The 24,851-nt window shown below is 40.6% G+C and overlaps 1 long non-coding RNA gene across 2 annotated transcripts in view; it reads left to right on the top strand.

The window, feature by feature from the left end:
• LOC123281064 (uncharacterized) overlaps nt 1-23,527 on the top strand; it is a 64,595-nt gene extending 41,068 nt beyond the window's left edge. Inside the window, exons 3-9 of one of the 2 annotated variants that reach the window (XR_011498688.1) lie at nt 1,832-1,876; nt 3,475-3,624; nt 13,243-13,317; nt 19,803-19,847; nt 20,887-21,018; nt 21,218-21,367; nt 21,917-23,527. This is a non-coding gene — a long non-coding RNA (uncharacterized lncRNA). The remainder of the gene's footprint in view (nt 1-1,831; nt 1,877-3,474; nt 3,625-13,242; nt 13,318-19,802; nt 19,848-20,886; nt 21,019-21,217; nt 21,368-21,916) is intronic. The other variant, XR_011498689.1, reaches the window with a different exon arrangement.
• The last annotated feature ends 1,324 nt before the right edge of the window (nt 23,528-24,851 follow it).

The raw sequence follows: 24,851 nt of genomic DNA, 5'->3' as shown, positions 1-24,851 counted from the left end.
GGCCTTTCTGGTCTTGTCTGGAAAATGGGCTGTGTTTACAGTGTTTCTTGAGCTTTGAGCCAGGATAGGGAAGCTGTTTGGGGACCATCAATATGGTCAAGTGTGGCACATGGCAGGAAAACTTCCACACTGAAAATGTCCGCTAGGTGAGGCAGGCCCAACAGCGGCACTGCCCCAACACACCCTGTTCCCTTGAGGATTTCTCTGAGCCTCAGTTTCTTCCTTCAAGTGGAGACTTTCACGGCTGCCTCGTCAGGTTACCTTGAGGCTCCTACAGGAATCTGGTTGAGCCTTGTGCCTGATGCTGAGACTGTGGTCAGGAAATGGGATGGACGCTGTCGAACACCCGTGAGAGAAAATGGTCTTTTTCATCTGCCCCTCATTCCTTTTCCTGGTCATGGGGCACTGGAACTGAAAAATATTTTACAAACATTTTTGCTGCAGTTTAAACTATTGAGGCTCAGGGATATTATATGGCTAGCCGATGTCCTGTGCATGCTACCTGAGAGATAAACTTGAACGTCATGCTCTCAGGCTTAGGAACGCACAAGTACTTTCCTGGTGAGGTTGATTCTTATCAGGTCAAGGGGGTGTGGGGTAAGGTGTAAGGGGTAGATAAAAAGGCAGTGGCTGTTGACATTTGTCAGTCCCAGCAAGGAAGCCGTCATGGCGCTGCATTTGGGAATCTTTCTGATTTGGGCTGGTGCCTTTGTCTTTCTACAACTGGACCATGTGGATGGAGGTGAGGGGTGGGGGGAGACTGGCTGGAATTGATGCAGAAGAATCTGCAGCAGAAATGGGTTGATGTGTAATAGAATAATAATAATAGCAGCAAGAAATATATCTGTCGATTCTTGCATAGGTCCCAAGGACCAGACACTATTAAGGGCTTTACATTATATTTAATTTTCAAACGAGTCTTTGAAATGTAAAGCTAGTCAGTCTGACTCAAAAGCCCACAGTGTTATTGGCTATCAACCCTCATGACAGCTGTCGCATTCCTAAATAACCATTCCAATGTCCCAGATCTGGGCAGCCTATACACAGGGTTAGCTATATTGATCAAAGGAAGAGTTTTTTATGAAAATGGGATTTGCTGTTTGGAATAGCAGGAGAGGTGGAATCTCAGGGAATGTCTTACAATTATTGTGGTGTAGAGTCTCAGCTTTGTCCTTGAATTCACGTGTGCCAGTATGATAGCAATGAGAAAGTGTAAGATTCTTACTCATCTGTGCTGTTTAGCCCTCTAGTACACATCCAGAGTGTATCTGTTTAGAACAAACATGGATGTCAAAATGTGAAAGAATATACAGTATTGCTAATTCTCATCACTGCATTGGATAGTAGATCTCTAGAACTTGCACTTGAAAATGTATTAAATGGGAAGATCGTGTTAAGTGTTCTTACCACAATAAAAAAATTATAACATTTTAATGTGAAAACAAAGAGAGTTAGGGGCCTGCCCAGGGGTGTAGTGGTTAAGTTCAGTGCACTCTGCTTTGGTGGCCTGGGTTCATGGGTTTGGATCCCGGGCACAGATCAACACTACTCATCAAGACATGCTGTGGAGGCATCCCACATAAAAAGTAGAAGAAGATGGGCAGAGATGTTAGTTCAGGGCCACTCTTCCTCAAGCAAAAAGAGGAAGATTGGCAACAGGTGTGAGCTCAGGGCCAATCTTCCACAGCAAAAAAAAAAAAAAAAAAAAAAAACCACCCCAAAAGCAAAGAAAGTTAGAGATGCAGGTCCTAATATAGAATGTATTCAGATTGCCTTAATTTTGTTCTTGCTCCTCCTCCATCCATCTCATCTACTTCCGAATTTCTTCCAGATACGAAGACATCTGGGAATTGCACTGTTCTTGAAGTGAAGCCAGGTAATCAATTTGGAAAATAAGGAAACAAAACAACTATCAAATGAAATAACTTAACATGTGTGGGGTGGTAACTGTGATTGATTGAGATTCTTCTGACATATTTTACATGCAAGAGCTAGTTTTGCCCTCTCAGCAACAGGAGGAGGCAGGGGCACACATCCCCAGGCTGTATGTGAGGAACAAGGGGCCCTCCATAGAAGAGTTTACTTATCAAGGCCAAGCAGACTGTAGAAAGCGGGACTGGAATCTGAACCCAGGTCAGGGTTTCAGGGCTGGTGCCATTTGCCAAGGCAGATAGGGCCTCATTGCAAGGGATAACGTTCTAATAAGGTAGCCTGTCCAAGAGGCATAAGGCAGGACTGGGTGTGGAGATAATATTCAAACAGAAATATGCATGTGAGTTTTGGAAAGTTGATTTGTGGCCAGTAAATCTGCTGATGAGGCTGAGAGAATTCAGCAGGCCAAAGATGCCTTGGCCAGGTCCACATAACCACAAAGCCCGCTGGCTTCCTGGGATTTTCATCTTCAATCCATTAAAATGGCTAAGTCAGTGCACACTGAGACGATCTCAGATGTGCCATGACTTTATTTGGCACAGAATGGGGAGGGGGACGTTCACGACTAAGGGCACTCTTGTAAAAAATAGAGATTTTCGGGGTAAGCAATGAAAAGGAGATTAGTAGGTCCATGCCATCAACAAGATAAACCCTAGGCTAGTGATTTAATTAGAGAGAACTAGGGAAAGAGGCAACTAAGAGGAGTCCTCCTGGGGTCAGAAGAAACCTCAAAGCTGGACCTCAGAAGCAACCCCTGTCAGGGGCTGGACCCGTGGCTGAGTGGTTAAGTTCATGCTCCAGCAGCCCAGGGTTTCACTGGTTCAGATCCTGAGCATGGACCTAGCACCACTCATCAAACCATGCTGAGGTGGCGTCCCACATAACAGAACTAGAGGGACCTACAACTAGAACATGCAACTATGTACTGAGGAGAAGAGGAAGAAAAAAAGGAAGATTGGCAACAAATGTTAGTTCAGGGCCAATCTTAAAAAAAAGAAAACAGCAACCCCTGTCTGAATTTAATAGGATCTGATTGTGAAGCAATTTATGTTCCAGGGCACTGTCAAAAACAATAGAATAATCAGCCAGCAAATTAGTGGAACCTAACAGCTGGGTGAGATAACTATAGAGGCAGACAGCTTACCAGAGAGATGGGGGAAGACAGACAGACAGCCCTGCTAAACCCACTGTCTTTCTAGGGTAAGTGTGTGTGCCCAAGGAGGTGCCCTGCAGAGAAAATAGATATCACTGAAATAGTCCAGCCAAATCACTAAACAAATGAACAAACAACAGCAACAACAAGCCCTGGGTGTTCTCTAACCAAACATTATTTGGAGAGATTTAAATATTGTGCTGCTTTTCCTCAGGTGAAGAGCACGTGGCTTCCCAGTTAAAGGGGAAACTTCCATAATTGCACCCTAGATGGAAACCTCAGTCTTACCTTGTCTTGCCCAACATGTTGCATTTATGTCCCTTTCTCTTGATAATGTGAAAAAACTTTTTCTATTCAGCATTTTCTCACCCATTCCTTGTATTTTTCAGACATTTCCCAATGTACGTTTCCCTTTATCTATTGTGGTCAAACATTTGACAATTGCACAACTTCTGGGAGTCTGCTTGGGACACGTTGGTGCTCAGTCACTCCTAACTATGATGATGATAAAGGTTGGAAATATTGCTAGTAACAAAAGGGTAAGTGTCTGCGGGAGGATGAGAAAATATGGGCGTGAGTAGGGAAGAGACAGAGCTGGATAAAGAGATGGAGCAAGGTGACAGAGAGGAGTGAGAAGGAAAGAGGAGACAGATGGAGGGATGGGAAGAGATAGAAAGGATGCAGGAGGAGAGTGAGGAGCAGGGGTTTGGAGAGGAGAAAGGGGAGAAAGTCAGAAAGAGAGTAAGAGACAAAAGGCAAAATGCAAAAGATAGTGAGAGGATAGTTAGGAAAGGAAGAAGAAAGATAGTTTGCAGGGTAAAAAAATGCAAGGAGGAGGATCTGAGGAGGATTAGTGGCAAGAGAAGGTAGGGGGAGAGAAGTGAGAGAGGGAAAGAGAGAGTACAATATAGCCTTTTGAGCAGGTGTGAGAGAGCAGGAGAAATGGGGAAGAGCAGAGAGAGAGAGGAGAAAGAGGAGAAGAGAAACAGACCTTTGCACTCATGTCATTATATGGTAAAATAAACAGAACTCATTGAGATTTATCATCAATGCCATGTTAAATTACTGTACAGTTCGTCTACTCATGGCCATGGATGCAATCAAACCTTTGAAACCTAAGTGAAGGAAATCAAGAAATCTCAAACCTGAAGGTGATCCTCTGCACGGCAGAGATGAAATCCCTTGCCTGCCAGTACACCAAGTTCCCACTGTGCATGGATTGAATCAATAAACCATTCTTTCTGCAGGTGTGATCTTGTTTTCCTTTCATGAAAGGAACTATCTTTCCAATGGGAGGGTCTCAGTGTGCCCAGGTTGATCACACAGGATCTTCATGTCCTGGCCCTCTCCTCCTCCAGACCCTGATGGAATATCGACACACATCAGAACTGTCTTTTCTGTGAGTTTGATTGAATGGCAGTGTAGTGGTGAGGCCACTGGGGTGAAGGTGGGAGGTGAGTCTCAGAAGGTATGGAGGGCTTGTCCCTGCCATGAACAATTTGCCTTTCTCACCTTAGGTGAAATGTTATTTCTTCCTGGAGATAGTCTCTGACTCCCCAGTATTAGGAGTCCTGATCATGCTCTTCCAGTTCATCCACTCTCTACTTGCAATTAATCTGCCTATTTTCCCTGGGGGACTGGAATCTTCGGGATGACAAGATGAACTGTGTCCTTTGCCCTGGCATCAAGTACTAAGTGCAGAACCTGGCACCTCCTTGGCCCTCAGACAATTTTCTAAATACCTACTACCCTGTTTTTTAAAAAACAGATATTCTAGAAAAACAATATTTCAGTCAATAGCTGGGCTTGAATGAGTCAAATTTAAATTCCTATGTGCCAGAAATTAAAAAGGACCTTGAAGGTAAAGCCTAAGCTTTAGTGTCCAGAGTTGGGAGAATATATTATCTAAAATTTCCAGGTTTCAAACAAAAATGAGGCAGAGTCTGCCCTGATGGCCTAGTGGTTAAAGTTCGGTTCACTCTGCTTCAGTGGCCCAGGTTTTGTTCCTGGATGTGGAACCATACCAGTCACCTGTCCATAGCCATGCTGTGTCAGTGGCTCACGCAGAAGACCTAGAAGGACCTACAACTAGAATATACAGCTATGTAGTGGGGCTTTGGGAGGAAAAAAAAGAGACGAAGATTGGCAACAGATGTTGGCTCAGGTTAAATCTTTCTCAGCAAAAACAAAAACAAAAAAGCTTTAAAAAAATGAGGCATATGAGGATATAAGAAAGTGTGACTCCTAAAGTTGCAGGGTACATAATAAATTGAAAAATAATTTATATTTTTATTCATTGGCAATGAATAATCCAAAAACAAAATGATGAAAATTATTCCGTTTACAATAATATCTAAAATAATAAAATACTTAGGAATAATTTAACCAAAGAAATATAATCATTATACTCACAATAATTACAAAGTATTATTGAAAGAAATTAAGGAAAGCCTTAATGGAAAGATCCCCTGTTCATGAATTGAAAGACTTAATATTGTGAAGATGGCAATACTCCTAAATTGATTGCCAGATGCCATTCAATCCTTATGAAACCTCCAGCTGGCTTCTGTGCAGAAATTGATAGGCTGATTCTAAAATTTGTATGGAAGTTCAAGGGACTCAGAATAGCCTAAACAGTCTTGAAGTGAAAGAACAAAATTGGAAGACTCACACTTTCCAATTTAAAGCTTAGTGCAAAGCCAGAGTAATCAAGACAGTGTGGTCCTGACCTTCAGAAAGACCATGGAATAGAACTGAGAGACTAGAAATAAACCTTCATATTTATGGTCAAATGATATTTGACAAGGGCGCCAAGACCATTCAATGGGAGGAAGAATAGACTTTTCAACAAGTAGTACTGGGACAACTGGTCATCCATATGTAAAATAATGAACTTGAAGTCCTGTATTAGATTTCCTCAAGGGAGGCCTGCGAGACGAGACAAAAAGACACCAGACAGTAACTCGAAGCCATATGGAGAAATAAAGATCTCAATATAGGTAAATACACAGGCAATGATAAAAGGTAGTATTATTGCAACAATCACTCATAACTGCGCTCTTTGTTTTCTATATGATTTAAGAGACTAATACATTTAAAGAAAAGGAAAACAATTATTAGTGTAAAAGCTAGTATTCCTGTAATTTTGGGTTGTGACTCCCAATTTTGTTTTCTACCTAATTTTAGAGATTAATCTATTTAAAATAATTATTCATTTTTTTTGGCACACAGTGTATAAAGATGTAATTTTGTGACATCAACAATCTAAAGGTGTGGGGTTGGAACTGTGTGTGTTATTGAAGTTAAGAGGGTATAAATTCAAATTACAGTCTTATACTTTTGCGACGCTAAATGTAATCCCTATGATAACTGCAAAGCAAATAGCTATAGAATATGTACAAAAGGAAATGAAAAAGGAGTTGAAACATTTCACTACAAAAAATCACCTAAACACGAGAGAGGATAGTAATGCAGGAAATGAGGGCCAAAAAAAAACTATAGGGCATATAGAAAACAAATACCACAATGTCAGAAGTAAGTCCTTCCTTATTAGTAATTACTTTAGATGTAAATAGTTTAAACCCTCCAATCAAAAGACAGAGCAGGGGCCGGCCCGATGGCACAGCAGTTAAAGTGCTCATGTTCCACTTTGGCGGCCCATGGTTCGCTGGTTTGGGTCCCCGGTGCGGACATGGCACTGCTTGGCAAGCCATGCTATGGCAGGCATCCCACATATAAAGTAGAGGAAGATGGGCATGGATGTTAGCTCAGGGCCAGTCTTCCTCAGCAATAACAGGAGGATTGGCAGCAGATGTTAGCTCAGGGCTAGTCTTCCTCAAAAAAAAAAAAAAAATAGACAAAGCAAGGTAGAATGGATAAAAACACAGGATTCAATTTTATGCAGTCTACAAGAGACTTACTTGAGATCCAAAGACAAACAGGTTGAAAAGAAAGGATGGGAAAAGATATTCATGCAAATAGTACCCAAAAGAAAGCAGGGATGGCTAATACCAGACAAAATAGACTTTAAATAAAAAACTTTATGAGACAACAAAAGATATTATTTATTAATAAAAGTTTCAATACAGCAACAAGATATAGTAATTATAAACATTTGTGGACCCAATGGCTGACCATCAAAATGTGTGAAGCAAAACTTGACAGAATTGGAGGGAGAGAGAGACAGTAATAGTTGGAGACTTCAATATCTGACTCATGATAATGGATAGAACAAGAAGATGGAAAATAAGTAAGGAAACAGAGGGCTTATACAACACGATAAACCACCTATATGTAGGAGATTTATAACAGATCCAGAACACTCTACCCAACATCAGCAGAATACACATTCTTATCAAGTGCACATGGGACATTTTCCAGGACAGGCCATATACCAGGTCACAAATGAAGTCTCAATACATTTAAAAAGATAGATATCATGCAGAGTATCTTCTCTGACCACAAGAGGATGAAGTTGGAAATTGATAACAAAAGGACAATTGAAAAATCCCCAAATTATGGAAATTAAACACCACAGTTTTAAACAAGCAATGGATTAAAGAAGAAATTGCAAAGGAAATTAGAAAATACTTAGAGATGAATGAATACAAAAACACAACATACCAAAATTTATGGAACACAGAGGAAGAAGTGCTAAGGGAAATTTATAGTTATAAATGCCTACATTAAAAAAAAGAAAGAGAGGCTGGCCTCGTGGCATAGTGGTTAAGTTTGCATACTCTCCTTCAGGGGCCTGGAGTCCGTGGGTTTGAATCCTGGGCACAGACCTACACACTGCTCATCAAGCTATGCTGTGGCAGCATCCCATATACAAAACAGGGGAAGATTGGCACAGATGTTAGCTCAGGGCCAATCTTCCTCACCAGGAAAAAAAAAAAAAAAAGGAAACATTTCCAATTAACAATCTAACTTTGAAACTTAAGGAACTAGAGAAAGAATAACAGAGTAAACTCAAAGGTAATGGAAGGAAGGAGAGAATAAAGATTAGAGCAGAGACAAATGAAATAGAGAATAGAAAACAATAGAGAAAATCAGTGAAAGAAAAGTTGTTTCTTTGAAAAGATCAGCAAAGTTGACAAGACTTTAGCTGGGAGGACTAAGAAAAAAAGAGAGAAGTCTCAAATTACTAAAATCAGAAATGAAAGTGGGGACATGACTACCGATTCATCAGAAATAAAAAGGATTATAAGAGAGTACTATGAGCAATTGGACACCAATAAATTGGATAATGTAGATGAAATGGACAAGTTCCTAGAAACACAAAACCTACCTAGACTAAGTCATGAAGAAATAGAAAATCTGAATAGACCTATAACTAGTAAGGAGCTTGAATCAGTAATAAAAAATCTCCTGATAAAGAAAAGCCCTGGACCTGATGGCTTCACTGGTGAATTCTACCACATATTTAAAGAAGAACCAATATCAATCCTTCTCAAACGTTTCAGAAACTTGAAGAGTGGAAGTATATTTTAACTTATTTTATGTGGCCCACATTCCCCTTATACCAAAGCCAGACAAAGACACTACGAGAAAAGAAAACTACAGATCAATATCCCTTATGAACTTTGATTAAAAAAATCTTCAACAAAATGCTAGCAAACAGAACTCATCAGCATACTAAAAGGATTATTGATCCATGACCAACTGGGATTAATTTCTGGAATTCAAGGATGGTTTAACAAAAAGAAAAATGATCCATGTAATATACCACATTGACAGAATGAAAGAAAAAAACTGTATGATCATCTCAGCTGATGCAGAAAAAGCATTTGACAAAATTTAACATTTAACGATTTTGTTAAAAATTTTGTGATAAAACCCGACAAACTAGGAATAGAGGGATACTACTGCAGCATAATAAAAGCCATATCTGAAAAACCCACAGTGAACATCACAGTCACTGGTGAAAGACTGAGTTTCCTTCAAGCTCAGGAACAAGGCAAGGATGTCCGCTTTCACCGCTTCTGTTCAGTACAGTACTAGGTAAGTTCTAGCCAGAGCAGACAGGCAAAAAAAAGAAACAAAAGGCATCCAAATTGGAAAGAAAAAGTTAAAATTATCTCTGTTTGCAGATGACATGATCTTATATGTGGAAAATTTTCAAGATTCCACAAAAAAATCTGATAGAACTAATAAATGAATTCATCAAAGTAGCAGGATACAAAGTCAACACATAAAAATTGGTTGCCTTTTTATACATGAACAATGAACAATCTGAAAAGGAAATTTAAAAAACAGTTCAATTTATAATAGCATTGAAAATAATAAAATACCTAGGAATTAAATTAACCAAAGAGGTGAACGGTTTGTATGATGAAAGCCACACAACTTTGTTGGAAGAAATTAAAGAACGCTCCTGGCATTCCTTGGCTTGTAGCTTCATCACGCCAATCTCTGCCTCCATTTTCACATGGCTTTCTCCTGTGTGTGTGTCTCCGTGTGTCCTCTCCTTATAAAGATGGTAGTTGTTGGATTTAGGGCCCACCATAATCCAGTATGACCTTATCTGAAGTGATTACATCTGCAAAGACCTTCTTTCCAAATAACGTCACATTTTGAAGTTCTGGGTGGACGTGAATTTTAGGGGGAGACTATTCAACCCACTACAGCTGCCTTGAGCAACCGTTGCGAATATTGGACTCATTTGTGAATCCCCCTAGAACCACAATTTGGACTATTAAAAAAAAAAAGAGAGAGAATACTTTTCACTGCTGGGAAGTGATATTTCATTATGTAATAACCTTTGGTGGTCTTTTTTCTGAGAGGCAATTTTTCTTTTCTCTTAACTAACTGCTTCTGCCACTCAAATCCTTCCCATTCTGCAAAGCTTGACAGAGTGTTCATGTCTGACTTTGGTAATGGTGCGACTCACAGGGCTTTATAGTGCTTGTTTCAAGGATATGGGGCAAGGGTTGTGGAGAAGCATTTCTCTGAGGCCTGACTGGTGTTAGAGAGAAGAGTGGGTGTTTAGGATTATGGATTGCACGGTGCCATTGCTGAGTGCCAGATCATGAGTGATAGAGGCACCAGTGTGCTCTTAAATCTCTGTGTGTGTGTGTGTGTGTGTGTAGGGACACTCTAAAATGTGCCCTCTTGTGTAAGTCTTGCTGAGGAAAATTGTGAGTGTTATTTTAAGTGAAAGAAGCCAAAGAAAGATAACAACCAAATACAGTGCATGGACCTAGATTACTTATTGGTTAAAAAACAGAAAAGCTTCAAAAAATATTCTTAGAACAACTGTGGATGTTTAAGAATAGATATTCAATGATATTTTGGAAATATTGTTAACTTTTATTTCAGTTTGATGATTACGATAATTTTGCTCTCTCTTACTGTTTTACTTTTACAGTGTTTATTGGAAATGGTTTCTGTTACCAGGGACAGAAAACTAATTGCAAGTAACAACCATGTTGTTTCCAAAGTGATGAAAGTGAGACACTCATTTTAGTGAAACACGTATACAGATATTTGAATTTCCAGAGATTTCAATTTTCTTATATCTGATAATTGTTTGGGGTTACATAGAAGATTGTACTTATTTTTGGAAGATGCATGTTGAAATGTTTAGATGTGAAAAGTCACGATGTCTGAAACTTACTTTCAAAGGTTCAACAAAAACACAAGTGGCGAGGAAGAAGAGAGAGGCAGCAAATACGACCGAGTCAACAATTGTTGGATCTGGGTGGAGAGTGTGTGGATATGTCTTGTTCTATTCCTTAAACTTTTCTATGTGTATAAAAATTTTCTAATACAAATTTTGGAGAAAGGGGAATATAAAGGAGAAGGGTCACTAAAATTTAAGGGGATGGATACATGTCATTATACATTTGACCAAATCCATAGAATATACAACACCAGGAGTGAACTCTTACGTAAACTACGAACTCAGGGTGATAATGCCGTGTCAATATAGGTTCATCGGTTGAACAAATGTTACACTGTGGTGCAGGCTGTTGTTAATGGGGGAGGCTATGCTTGTGGAGGGCCAGGGTAATCTGTACCTTCCCCTCGTTTTGCTGTGAACCCAACACTTTTCTAAAAAAATAAAGCCTATTAAAAAAATTTAGGGGGAAAGATAGCAAATGGTTTAGAAGTCTTTCAGACTTGATGAATTCTCAGAGAGAGAGCAGAGTTTTGATTAGAGGGAACAATCACTGTTTCTGAGATGAGCACATGTGAGAAACATACGCCCCCTGATTGTATGTCACGGTGACTGATGCCCTCCAGGCCTGTGGATGGGGTTTGGGATGACAACCATCCCTCACACATTGTGAAGTTACAGAAAAGAAAAACCTTGAGAATTTAAAGGTTTGTGCTTTTAGAATTTGTCAAAATGTCTCATACTTACGAGAATAGTATTCGATGCCTCCCCAGGACCCAAAACTTTAGAAGTCATCTGTTTGTTTTTAGGCATAAATTTCCCTGTGTGAAAATTAATAAGAGGTAACCTCACTTAAAATGAGCTCAGGAGGCCAGAAAGGGGAGCTCCCATGCAATACTGCTGGAGGTCAATTACAGGAAAATAGTCAGTTACAGACCCCAACAGAAAGAAGTCCTCAACAGGAAAGAACATCAATTACAGGAAGAAGCGTACATTGAATCCCAAACAGGAATCACAATCCAGCAACTCAGCCAAAGGGAAACCATCACCACCTGAACTCTTGCTTTTCTCCCGTGGACGTTTCTTCAAAACAACGCTCTCAATTTTCTCCTTTTTCACTATAAAATAACATTCCTCTCCTTTGATTGTTGGATTTGCCTATGGTCTACCATAGTATGCGCATCCGGAATTGCAATTCTTTGGCTATCCCTAAGTAAACTTGTTTTGCTGGTAAAATAACTGGCTGTTTTTTTAAAAAAACTTTTTATTGAGATTATGATAGTTTACAACCTTGTGAAATTTCAGTTGTACATTATTGTTTGTCAGTCATGTTGTAGGTGCACCACTTCACCCTTTGTGCCCACCCCCCCTTCCCCTGGTAACCACTAATCTGCTCTGTTTGTCTACATGTTTATCTACAACCTATGAGTGGAGTCATACAGAGACTGTCTTTCTCTGTCTGGCTTATTTCACTTAACATAATACCCTCAAGGTCCATCCATGTTGTTGTGAATGGGATGATTTTGTCTTTTTTATGGCTGAGTAGTATTCCATTGTATATATATACCATATCTTTTTTATCCAGTCATCATTTGATGGGCACTCAGGTTGCTTCCACATCTTGGCTGTCGTAAATAATGCTGCAATGAACATAGGGGTGCATAGGACTTTTGGAATTGCTGATTCAAGTTCTTTGGATAGATACCCAGTAGTGGGATAGCTAGGTCATACGGTATTTCTATTTTTAATTTTTTGAGAAATCTCCATACTGCTTTCCATAGTGGCTGCACCAGTTTCCATTCCCACCAGCAGTGTATGAGGGTTCCTTTTTCTCCACAACCGCTCCAACATTTGTTACTTTTTGTTTTGGTTATTTTTCTGGCTGGGTTTTTTTTAAGGATGACAATTGCAACCAAGCCATGAATGTTCTGAGAGCAATCCAGCATTCTTTGCTCCCTAGGAGCTTATAGCCAACTGGTAAAAACAAGATGGGTAAGTATATTAAAGATATACTTAAGATAGATCAAAGATAGAAGGAAAAAGAGATACAGTGATGATGAAATCACTTCCCTCTGAGCAGAACATTATGTTAACATTAACATAATGTTAAAAGCTAAAAACTCAACTAACAAAATTATTTTTAATATTTTCCTTCCTTTTGAATGTAAAAGTATTATGCGTCTTCATTCTGTCCTAGTGACCTATGCCAAATTTCCTAAAAGTGGCTACCCTTGTTTTAGGAGCTCAATCTTTTGTTGATTTTTACTTTAATAATAAAATCTCTTGTGTTTCACCATTAATTTTGATGTTGGCTGTTGGTTTGGAAAAGATATTAAGAAAGATACAACTTTCTTAGTAAGTTAGAGAAATAGTTTGTTTCTGCTTTAAGGGTCTTCATTAATAGGGAATTATTTAAAATTTATCAAATAGCATTGATACAAGAAAAAACTTATCAAACATATTTTAACAACCATTGAGATGATTATTTGTGATATATATTTTTTTCACTCAGCAATATTTATTAAATGCTTTCTAGGTGTCAAGTGTTGTTCTGAGCACTGGGGCCTGGCATAACTGTTGGACAGGGGTACTTTTATTGGAGGAGTTCAAGGTATGTTTCTTAATCATAATTATCCGTGGTTTTTCACTGTCTTAAGAGTCATCACACACAGTGCTGCTTTATTTTATATAGAGCATTTTCACATAGATTCTAGTTTTTTTTTTTAAGGGCTCTACTGCTAAAAAAAACAAAACAAAAAGGAACATTTCTGAGCTCACCTACTTCTTGACTGTGTGACCTTGGGCAAGTTACATGAACTCTCTCAGCCCTCATTTCATTCTGTGTAAAAAAGTTAATAAACAATATCTTGCTCCAAGGATAGCAGAGGAATTAAATGTTGTGAGTATTAAGTGGAGAATGCCTCCAAAGCTCTTAGCCTATGCTCACCTCAAGAGAAGCGTTCCATAAATGTTAGCTGTTATCCACATCGCTTCCCAGTCCATGAGTCAGCAATTCCAAATTAAAATTTCCCCAGGCTGGTGGAAGGGGCAATTGAATCATGTTCTCCTGTGGTACTGATTTTCTGTGATGTTTGTATTTAAGCTATTGCTGTAATTGTTAGATCTCCTAATTCTAAACCTGTGTTGCTTTGCTTAGAAAAATTCCACTTGGATACAGTACATTAATCTTTTAATGTATTGTGGCATTCTCTATTTATGATGAGTTAATACTAATACAGAAAATCCAATAGGTTACTTTAAAAAAAAAAGAAAGTAAAATGAGAGAATTTGAGAGTGGCTTTTCTCCATTCTGGAAACAAAGGCAGTGTTCTTTGTCCAGCTCTCATATCTGAATCTGGATATTTCTCTGCATTTTACTTCTTGGTTCATTGTCTTTCTCTACATCAAAGGCTTTTCACTAACTTAACAGAATTAGATATCTTGAAATGCTCATTGCTTCCTTCTCTGCATATTCTCCTTTGTGCCTCATTGTTCTTCCATTAGCTGATATGTCTTGATTTGAAAAGTGAGTCTTTACCTTTGATCTGGTTAGAATTCTCTGAATCAGAAGAAATCTCCTTGGAAATATCTCTTTCCTTTTCCTTACTTCAGGTCACTGGCCTATGACTTGAAGTTTGACAACTCACTCTCTGCCACCCATCCCAAGCCTGCTTATCCTCAGGTGTACCCAAGTCAACACCACTGGAGAAGAAAGGGTTTCTTTACTGAGCATCTGACAATGTCCTGCCTTCTGAGTATGAACTCATAGAATCCCCACCAAAATCTTGCAAGGGAAGTTGACTGTTACTTTACCTAGAAGGGGAAACTGAGACTCATAAAGGACAATTTGATTGGCAAGATGGAGTTTGGAACAAATATTCTTATGACTACATCACATTATCTCTTCAATTTTATCACCTGTTTCTTCAATCCATCCTGAAGTCTCCACAGTGTATATGGATTTAGGATTTACAGTCTGATAGTCCTGGGTCTTCTTTTCAGCCCCACCTTTTATAAACTGTTGCATTCTGAGCAAATTATTTAACATTTTCTGTTTTTTTTAATCTTATGTATAGAAGGGTGATATTTTTAGTCCTTCCTCTAGGACTGAGGTGAGATTCTATGAGGTACAGCTCTTACCGCAGTGTCGGGCACATCGTTCATATTACATCTCTTCTGTTTCTCTCCCCTGATCCCTTCCTCTTCCCTTAGCTTCCCTCTCCTCCTCCCCTTCCCCTGTTCTCTATCTACCTGCCTACCTTGCTCTCACCTCCTCTTTCCCTTCCCTATCCTCTCCTCTCCCTCCTTTCCGACACCCTCCTCATCACCTCCTCTTCTCCAATTCCTAATCACTAACCTCTTTGTCACCTCTTTGACTTTATGAAGCCACTAGGTTCCTTGACTAGGAGAAATAGCTAAGAGGTGTCTTCTTGGGAGAATTAAGTGCGGTTGACATTGAGTAGAAAGGAATAATGGTGGTGCAAGCAGAGACCATGATCAGCTGAAACAGATACCACGTCCACCGAAGATATCAGTGACATAACTGACTCAAGGCAAAGTGAGCAACAAGGGTAGCTCATTTCTTGTGTTAGCATGGAATTAACAAACAAACATGGCTCTTCTTTGAAGACAGGAACGTGTTAGAGCCACAAGGGAAAATGGTGAAAAGGAAATGGGAGAAGCAGTCTTCTTTCATCTTCTATCTTTATCACTCTCTCTCTAGGAGTAGCTTTTCACACTTATAATAAGAGTAACTAGTGTGGACAGCCCACAATAAAAAACAGTGAACTTTGATAATTCAGTTTTGAATCTCAGATACAACCCATGATATTTTTATGTCCCACTAAAAAATTCCTACCATATGCCCCTCCTAAAAAAACCCAACTAGGTAGAAACTCGATTAAACCAAGACGTCCGGTGAATCTTTCCTAGCGTCTTTGAGTGTTACAAATAACCTCCTGTGTTTTGTGGAATCGTGCACTCACTGAGAAATTTGTGTCGTGTCTGAGAGACAGAAATTGATAAATAAAGACAGAGATGGAGACGAGGGGAGGACATAGAGGAAGGAGAGAGAAGGAAGTTCTTTTCTTTTTTCTTTTTTCAGTGTGGGGTATGAGAACAGAAACAGTGAGAGTCATAGCAGATTCCCCATACTAGGAGGAAGATAGATGTCTGTAAGTTAACACAGAAATGAAACATTGATTCCACTCCTTACACTTTGGTGGTACTGGTAGGATCATGAGGGAAATAGCCATGTTGTTCTGATTACCTCCTGTTTACTCCACTGATGAGGGAGGGATACCCCACCTTAAATGCGCGGAGATGTTCAAACACACAACACCTGCACAGATGAGATTGACATCAGTATAGAAGTCTCATATGTTCACAGCCTGGGGGAGGAGGACATCGGACACCCCTCAGGGCCACCTGGGTGTGTCACTCAAGAGCAGAGTGTGTAAGCAGAGTCTGTAGGTTGCAAGCTTTGTGGTAATCAGAGGAGGAGGTGTACCCTTGTTCTCTAGTTCAATGGAAAAATCACATCGTGAAAATTTATGAAGATGACGCAGGTGCTTAATAAGTGTATAGGTTATATCCTGGGGAGGTGTCTAGGACTTTCTGATGAGTATACAGAACATTCAATCACTGGACAAGAGAACTCAGTGTCCATCTCTCCTGCTGACTGAATAATGATCCAGGCTGTGGGACCCAGTGTAAGCATCCAAGAAACTTCCCTTTACTCCTGTTTTTGAAAAGAGCTTCATTTCACTCAGCAAAATACCCTCAAGGTCCATCCATGTTGTCACAAATGGCCAGATTTCATCATTTCTTATGGCTGAGTACTAGTCCATCGTGTATAAATACCACATCTTCTTTATCCATTCGTCCCTTGATGGGCACCTAGATTGCTTCCAAGTCTTGGCTATTGTGTATAATGCTGCAATGAATGTAGGGGTGCAAGTATTTTGCTGAGTGAAATAAGTCAGAGGGACAAAGTCAAATACTGTATGATCTCACTTATAAATAGAAGATAAAAACAACAACAGAAAAACACATAGCATTGGGGATTGGATTGGTGGTTACCATGGGGGAAGGGGGGATGGGGAGGGCAAAAGGGGTGATTAGGCTCACATGTGAGGGGATGGACTATAATTAGTTTTTGGGTGGTGAACATGATGTGATCTACACAGAATTCGAAATATATTATGGTGTACATCCGATAAAAAAAAGAAAAGAGCTTCGTTGAAGTAAAATTTGCATGTCGTAAATTCCATGTGTTTGAAGTGTATAAAACTTTGTAGAGAGAAATTCAAGAAGACCTAAATCAATGGAAAGACATCCCATGTTCATAGTTGAGGAGACTTAACATTATTAAGATGGCAGTACTCCACAAACGGATCTTAGTATTGTCTCTGCCCTTTCCACTCTTCTCTTTCTGGTGCCCCCATTATGCATATGTTGCTAGACCTGATGGTGTCCCAGAAGGCTCTGAGGCTCTCTTCTTCACTCTTTTCTGTCTTTTCTTCTGATTGGATAATCTCTATTCATCCATCATTGAGTTCACTGATTCTTTTCCTAGCTCAAATGTGCTGTGGAGCATTCTCTATTCAATGGGTCAATATCATCCTACATTATTTTATTCCATAACATGGCTTCTTTTCATTCTTTGATCATACACATATGTGCTTTGGAGTCTTTGTCTGGTAAGTTCACCATCTGCAGTGGTCAGAGATTGCTCCTACTGATTGCTTTTTTTCCTGTGTAGAGGACGTTGTTTCTGTTTCTTTGCATATCTCATAACTTTTTGTCAAAAACAGGGCATTTAGAAAACAGATTGTCACCACTCTGGATTGTGATTCATTCTCTAACCTAGCGTTATTTATGTTGCTCTTTATTTGTTGGGTTAGTCCCTTGCCTGGACTAATTCTGTGGAATCTGCTTTCTCTGCTGTGACTGCTGATATCCCTGCTCCATTGTTCTCTTGTAAATTCTTGTTTTCCTCTCAAACCTGGCTTCTGAGGAGACATCTCTGTTTCAGCATAGCTTAGTGGTGAGCCAGTGATGGGTCAGACATAGTGTTGAAATATCTTGAGTTGGTTCGGCTTCCACCATGTGCTGGATCTTTGTATGAATGGGACACACATTTAAAGTTTAGGCAGTGGACAATTACACACCAGGTTTTACTTTTGTGGACACAAATCCTTACATTTATCCAGGAAGAAGTTGATAGCTAGGGCGATCTTTTCTCTCTTTTAGCCCTGCACGTGAGCAGAGACTTCTAGATCCCCAAGGATTTGTGGCTGCTTATCAAGTCCTATTTGGGCCATCTTGTTCCCTAGATCTCCCTTCAAAATGTGGCTAGTCTGCTGCTCTGTTTTTTGCCCAAAGAGCCTCCCAACCATGTGGAATACAGACGCCTCTTAAAGTTTGCCTCTGGAAGTTCTTCTTGTTTGTGACAGTGTCCATGGGTATGTGTTTTTGTGATGACTGAAGCGTCAAGGAAGATGAGTTGGCAAATGGAGTCATCTAGGAGAGGTGCTGAAGGTTAGGCCTGGGCAGTTACCTTCTAAAAGGTGACACTTTTCAAGGTGAGAGTGGAGATACTCTACTTTTCACTACCCAGTGTGTGGCTAAATTGGAGGGTTAGAAGGAGGCATGGAGGACAGAGTGAAGGACCCATGGATCCCCACCAGTGGTGAGCTGGTGTTCAAAGAGCACCTACTGTATACGTAGTCCCCACACCAGCTTAAAGTTCTCAGTATACAGAACTAACTGTAAGGAATGGATTGTTACGTGCATTTTGCAAGTGAGAAAATTGAGGTTCTGAGCCAGGGAAGCATTTCATAACAAGTAAAGGAGAGCTCCAGGCCCTTCTGCTCTTGTCTGGAAAATGGGCTGTGTTTCCAGTGTTTCTTGAGCTTTGAGCCAGGATGGGGAAGCTGTTTGGGGGCCATCAATATGGTCAAGTGTGGCACGTGGCAGGAAAACATCCACACTGAAAATGTCCACTAGGCGAGGTGGGTCCAACAGCGGTTCTGCCCCAACTCACCATGTTTCCTTGAGGAGTTCTCTGAGCCTCAGTTTCCTCTTCCGTCAAGTAGAGACTTGCACGGCTGCCTCATCAGGTTGCTTTGAGTCTCCAACAGGAATCTGGTTGAGCCTTGTGCCTGATGCTGAATCTGTGGTCAGGAAATGAGATGGATGCTGTTGAACACCCATGAGAGAAAATGGTCTTTTTCATCTGCCCCTCAATCCTTTGCCTGGTCATGGGGCACTGGAACTGAAAAGGATATTACAAACATTTTTGCTGCAGTTTAAACTATTGAGGCTCAGGGACATTATACGACTAGCCAATGTCCTATGCATGCTACCTGAGAGATAAACTTGAACTTCATGCTCTCAGGATTAGGAATGCACAAGCTGTCTCCTGGTGAGGTTGATTCTTATCAGGTGAGGGGGCATGGGGTATAAGAGGGTACTTAAAAAGGCAGCAGATGTTGATGCTGTTAGTCTTAGCAAGGCAAGCTGTCATGGCTCTGCATTTGGGAATCTTTCTGATTTGGGCTGGTGCCTTTGTCTTTCTACAACTGGACCATGTGGATGGAGGTGAGGGGGTGTGTGGAGTTGGGCTATATTGTTCAAAGGAAGAGTTTTTGATGTAAATAGGATTTAATGTTTGGATTAACAGGAAAGACATAGTCTCAGGTAACATCTTATGACTAGTGTGGTGTGTCAGTATGATAGCAATGAGAAAGTGTAAGATTCTTTCTCATCTATTATGTTTAGCTCCCTAGTACACAGATCCAAAGTGTATCTGTTTATAACAAACATGGATGTTAGAATGTGAAAAAGCTCCACAGTACTGCTAAATTTCATCAGTATATTGTATAGTAAATTACTATGACTTACACCTAAAAATATGTTAAGTGGAAGATCTCGTGTTCAGTGTTCTTACCACCATAAAAAAATTATAAAATTTTAGTGTGGAAAAAAAGAAAGAAATGCAGAGTGGGTCCTACTATAGCATGTATTCTGATTGCCTCAATTGTTTACTCTCTCCTTCTCTATCCATCTCCTCTACTCCTGAATTGCTTCCAGTTCGGCACCTGATTGAGACCTGCCATTTTGCTGAAATGAAAACAGGTAATCAATTTGGAAAATAACGAAACAAAACGACAATCAAATAAAACTAACGTGTGGGATGGTAGCTGTAGTTGAGATTCTTCTGCAATATTTTACATGCAAGAACTAATTTCACCCTCTCAGCAATAGGAGGAGGCAGGGGCACAAATCTCCAGGCTGTATGTGAGGAACAAGGAGTCCTTCATAGAGGTGTTTACTCATCAAGGCCAAGCAGCCTGTGGATAGTGGGACTGGAATCTGAACCCAGGTCAGGGCTTCAGGGCTAGTGCCATATGCCAAGGTAAATAGGGCCTCATTGCAAGGGATGGCTTTCTAATAAGGGAGCGTGTCCAAGAGGCATAAGGCAGGACTGGGTGGGGAGATAATATTCAAACAGAAATATGCATATGAGTTTTGGAAAGTTGATATTTGTGGCCAGTAAATCTGCTGATGAGGCTGAGGGAATTCAGCAGGCCAAAGATGGCTTGGCAAGGTCCACATAACCACAAAGCCCTCCGGCTTCCTGGGATTTTCATATTCAATGCATTAAAATGGCTAAGTCAGTGCACACTGAAACAATCTTAGATGTGCCATGAATGTGGCACAGATAAAAATCAGGCTTAGTGTGAGGCAGAATATTAATGACAGGAACAAGAAATTGCCTGTGTTCACAGAGATAAAATCTCTTTAGACTTTTGGTGTTGAAGGTGGGAAAGCAGAAAGTACAGCTTTCGACACAACAGAATAACAGGTGATAAAAATTATGATGCAAAATCAGGCTGCTGTGTTGTCTGGAAACCTCGTCCGTTGCCTGGTGCTCCAATATCCATAGGAGATACCTATGGGTAAATGTCACTGGTAGTTAAAGAGCCTTTCCTAGTCCCTGAGAATGGAGACCACATCATGCTAACCTTGACATCGCTGATGCTTAGTAAAGGGCTTTCTACATGGCAGGCCCTTGGTGATGATGAGCTAGCTGGAACAGAAACTTTGCAAGAGTTACTGCAGAGATAATGATACCCTGAAAAGCTGATGAAGACAATGTCTTTGATTTTTGCAGATAATCAGTGTGTTTTCCCATTCGACTACTCAGGCAAACGGTATTTTGATTGCACTAAGGATGGTTCCCTTTACAGTTGGTGCTCTCTGACTACATCTTATTCAGGGAGATGGAGATATTGTACTGACACAGGTGAGTATGCAGCTTTTCTTCATGTGAGGAGCACATGGCTTGCCAGTTGAAGGGGAAACTTGCATAACTGCTCACTAGATGGAAGCCTCAGGCATTACCTCATCTTGCTGAACATGGTCCATTCATGTCCCTTTCTCTTGATAACGTGAAAAAAATTTTTATAGGAAGCACTTTCTCACCCATTTCTTGTACTTTTCAGACTTTGCCAAATGTGTCTTTCCCTTTATCTATAATGGCCAAAAATTTTACAAATGCACAACTGCTGGGAGTCTGCTTTGGAATTATTGGTGTTCAGTCACTGCTGACTATGACCGTGATGGAGCTTGGAGATATTGCTAGTAAGAAAACGGTAAGTGTCTAGGGGAGGATGAGAAAAGATGAGTGTGGTAAGGGAAAGGATGAAGCTGCATAAAGAGATGGAGCAAGGTGACAGAAAGGAGTGAAATGGGAATAGGAGGCAGGTGGAGGGATGGGACAAAGTAGCAAGAATGCAGGAGGAGCATGAGGAGTGAGGATCAGAGGTTTGGAGAGGAGAGAGAGGAAAAAGGGGAGAGAAGTCAGAAAGAGAGTAAGAGACAAAAGGCAAAATGCAAAAGATAGTGAGAGAAGAGTTAGGAAAAGAAGAAAGAGAGTCTGCAGGGTAAAGAAATGCAAGGAGGAGGATCTGAGGAGGATTAATGGCAAGAGAAGGTAGGGGGAGAGAAGGGGAGAGAGGGGAAGAGAGAGTAAAATATAGTGTTTTGAGCAAGTGTGAGAGCAGGATAAATGAGGAAGAGCAGAGGGAGAGAGAGGAGAGAGGGAAGAAGAGAAACAGATCTTTTCACTCATGTCATTATTTGGAAAAATAAACAGAACTCATTGAGATTTATCATCAATGCCATGTTAAATTACTGTACAGTTCGTCTACTCATGGCCATGGCTGCAATCAAGGCTTTGAAACCTAAGTGAAGGAAATCAAGAAATCTCAAGCCTGAAGGTGATCCTCTGCACAGTGGAGATGAAATCCTTTGCCTGCCAGTACACCAAGTTCCCACTGTGCATGGATTGAATCAATAAACCATTCTTTCTGCAGGTGTGATCTTGTTTTCCTTTCATGAAAGGAACTATCTTTCCAATGGGAGAGTCTCAACGTGCCCAAGTTGATCACGCAGGATCTTCATGTCCTGGCCCTCTCCTCCTCCAGACTCTGATGGAACATCGACACACATCAGAACTGTCTTTTCTGTGGACTTGATTGAATGGTGAACGTGTGGTGGTGAGGCCATTGGGGTGAAGGTTGGAGGAGGGTCCCAGAAGGTATGGAGGGCTGGTCCCCGCCATAAACAATTTGTCTTTCCTGCCTTAGGTGAAATGTTATTTCTTCCCAGAGATAGTCTCAGACTCCCCAATATTAGGAGTCCTGATCATGTTCTTCCAGTTCATCCACTCTCTACTTGGAATTAAACTATCTGTCTTCCCTGGGGGACTTGAATCTTTGTGAGGGCCAGATGGAGTGTGTTGTCTGCCCTGGCATCAACAAGTAAATGTAGAACCTGGCAGCTCCTTGACCCCCAGACAATTTTCAAAAGGCTTACTGCCTTTTTTTTTTTTAAAAAAAAGGTATTCTAGAAAATTAATATTTCAATCAATAGCTGGGCTTGAATGAGATAGAGTAAAATTCGCAGGTGCCAGAAATAAACAAGAGCCTCAAAGCCAGAGTCTAAGCTTTCTTCGGGTACATGAGCAGCCCAGAGAGATATAGAATAGTGTCTGTGGGACATGGGGATGATCTTTTAGTCACCATTCAGGGAGGTCACCATTCATGGCCTCTGTGATGTTGGAGTTAGTAATTGAGACTAGAACTTACAACTAAGTCAATATAAAGGCTACCCTTAAGGGGCCTAGAAAATCTTCTGTTATGGTCCCAGAGAAGGAAGACAAATTTCTATCTTTTGTCACTCTGAATACAGATTATCGAGACACATTTATTCAAGAAAATATACTAAGTATCAGTCAGAACAAGAGTCTGAGGGATCTGAACTACCCTATGATCCCCACCCAGCCCACCACCCACCCCCAGCTCTGTGTGACAGAAGTAGCATTTTGTAACCAAAGATCCTCTAGGACGAGTTTGACTGACCGCGTATTATCATTAGAGTAATTAAGAGTTGTTTTTCAGGATCTGAGAGTTCTCCCTTGTCCAGTTCAGGCCAGTTGAGACTACTAACCCATCAATTGGGCCTGTGAAAATGACCGAAATATGACCCTCTTTATGTCAAAGGGCTGAAAACTCCACCCACAGATCATACTAACACCACTATTTTGTGAACATGCATCCTATGAAGAGCCATGAAACTTGACTATGCTGGCACAGATCGTCAATTACCTCACTTCTCCTCACCTCCAATCATCTATCTGTACACTTCAGACCACCCTGCCCATCATCCCATAAATTTTCCCCCAAGTCCAGGATTGGGGAGACAGATCTGAGAGCATATGCCTCCTGTCTCCTTGCAGATTGATGTTGCAATAAAGCTGTTTTTTTTTTCCCCAAAAGCTGATGCTGTGATAATTGGCTTTCTTATGCGTACCAGGTAGGAGAACACCATCTTTGTGCAGTAACATTTTGAGTAGGTGCAGCCAAAAAGACAGATTCCCTCTTCCTTCATCTCCCCTCAAGGACTATAGCATCACCACCACTGGAGCAGGCTGCCAGCCTAACTCATGCCCGTCAGCTCCATGTTGCAGAGGGTAATTTTAGTTCCATGTGATGGAGAGTCATAAAAACCAGGATCTGCCCAGTGAGAGCAGGCTGAGAATACTGGGATCACCATCACCCCTGCTCCAGCTTGCTTGCCATGAAGATTTTCCATGCTGGGAGAAGCAGACAGAAAGGCCAGAGGCTACCACCCCTGTCCAATGCCCTGTTTGTAAGGCAGGAGTGAGATTCTGAGAGAAGCCCTCCTCCGTCCTTGGCTCCAGCTCCCAAGCTGTGGCTCAGAGATACTAAAAAGCACAGAGCTTCAAAGTTCTTCCCACAGAATGTGACTTCATTTGGCACAGAGTGGGGAGGGGGAGTTCATGACTAAGGGCACTCTTATAAGTGATGGAGATTTTGGGGGCAAGCAATGAAAAGGAGATTAGTAGGTCCATGCCATCAAGAAGCTAAACCCTAGGCTAGTGATTTAACTAGAGAGAACTAGGGAAAGAGGCAACTAAGAGGAGTCCTCCTGGGGTCAGAAGAAACGTCAAAGCCTGGCCTCAGAAGCATCCCCTGCCTGAATTTAATAGGATCTGATTGTGAAGCAATTTACATCCCAGGGCACTGTTCACAACAATAGGATAATCAGCCAGAAAAATCAGTGGAACCTAACAGCTGGATGTGATAACAATAGAGGCAGACAGCTTAACAGAGAGATCAGGGAAAAAGACACTCAGACAGCGCGGCTAGAACAATTGTTTTCTAATGTGACTATGTATGCCCACAGAAGTGCCCTGCAGAGAAAATAGACATCACTGACATAGTCCAGCCGATTCACTAAACAAACAAAGAAACAACAACTACAGTAAGCCCTGGGCAGGTAGTAATTAGTGTCTAGGGTTGGGACAATATATTATATAAAAGTCCAGGTTTCAATGAAAAAAATTGTGGCATATAATGATATAAGAAAATGTGATTCATATACAAAGTTGCAAGGTAGAAAATCAATTTAAAAATCAACTGTGTTTCTATACATTGGCAGTGAAGAATCCAAAAACAATATGAAGAAAACTATTCCATTTACAATAATATCTAAAATACTTAGGAAAAATTTAACCGAAGAAGCATAAAAGTTTTCCTCATAAAAATGACA

The sequence above is a fragment of the Equus asinus genome, chromosome 26, assembly GCF_041296235.1.
Source record: "Equus asinus isolate D_3611 breed Donkey chromosome 26, EquAss-T2T_v2, whole genome shotgun sequence".
Taxonomy (NCBI): Eukaryota; Metazoa; Chordata; class Mammalia; order Perissodactyla; family Equidae; genus Equus; species Equus asinus.
Note: the sequence above shows the minus strand (reverse complement) of the source record. Positions and strands in the feature narration are given on the sequence as shown.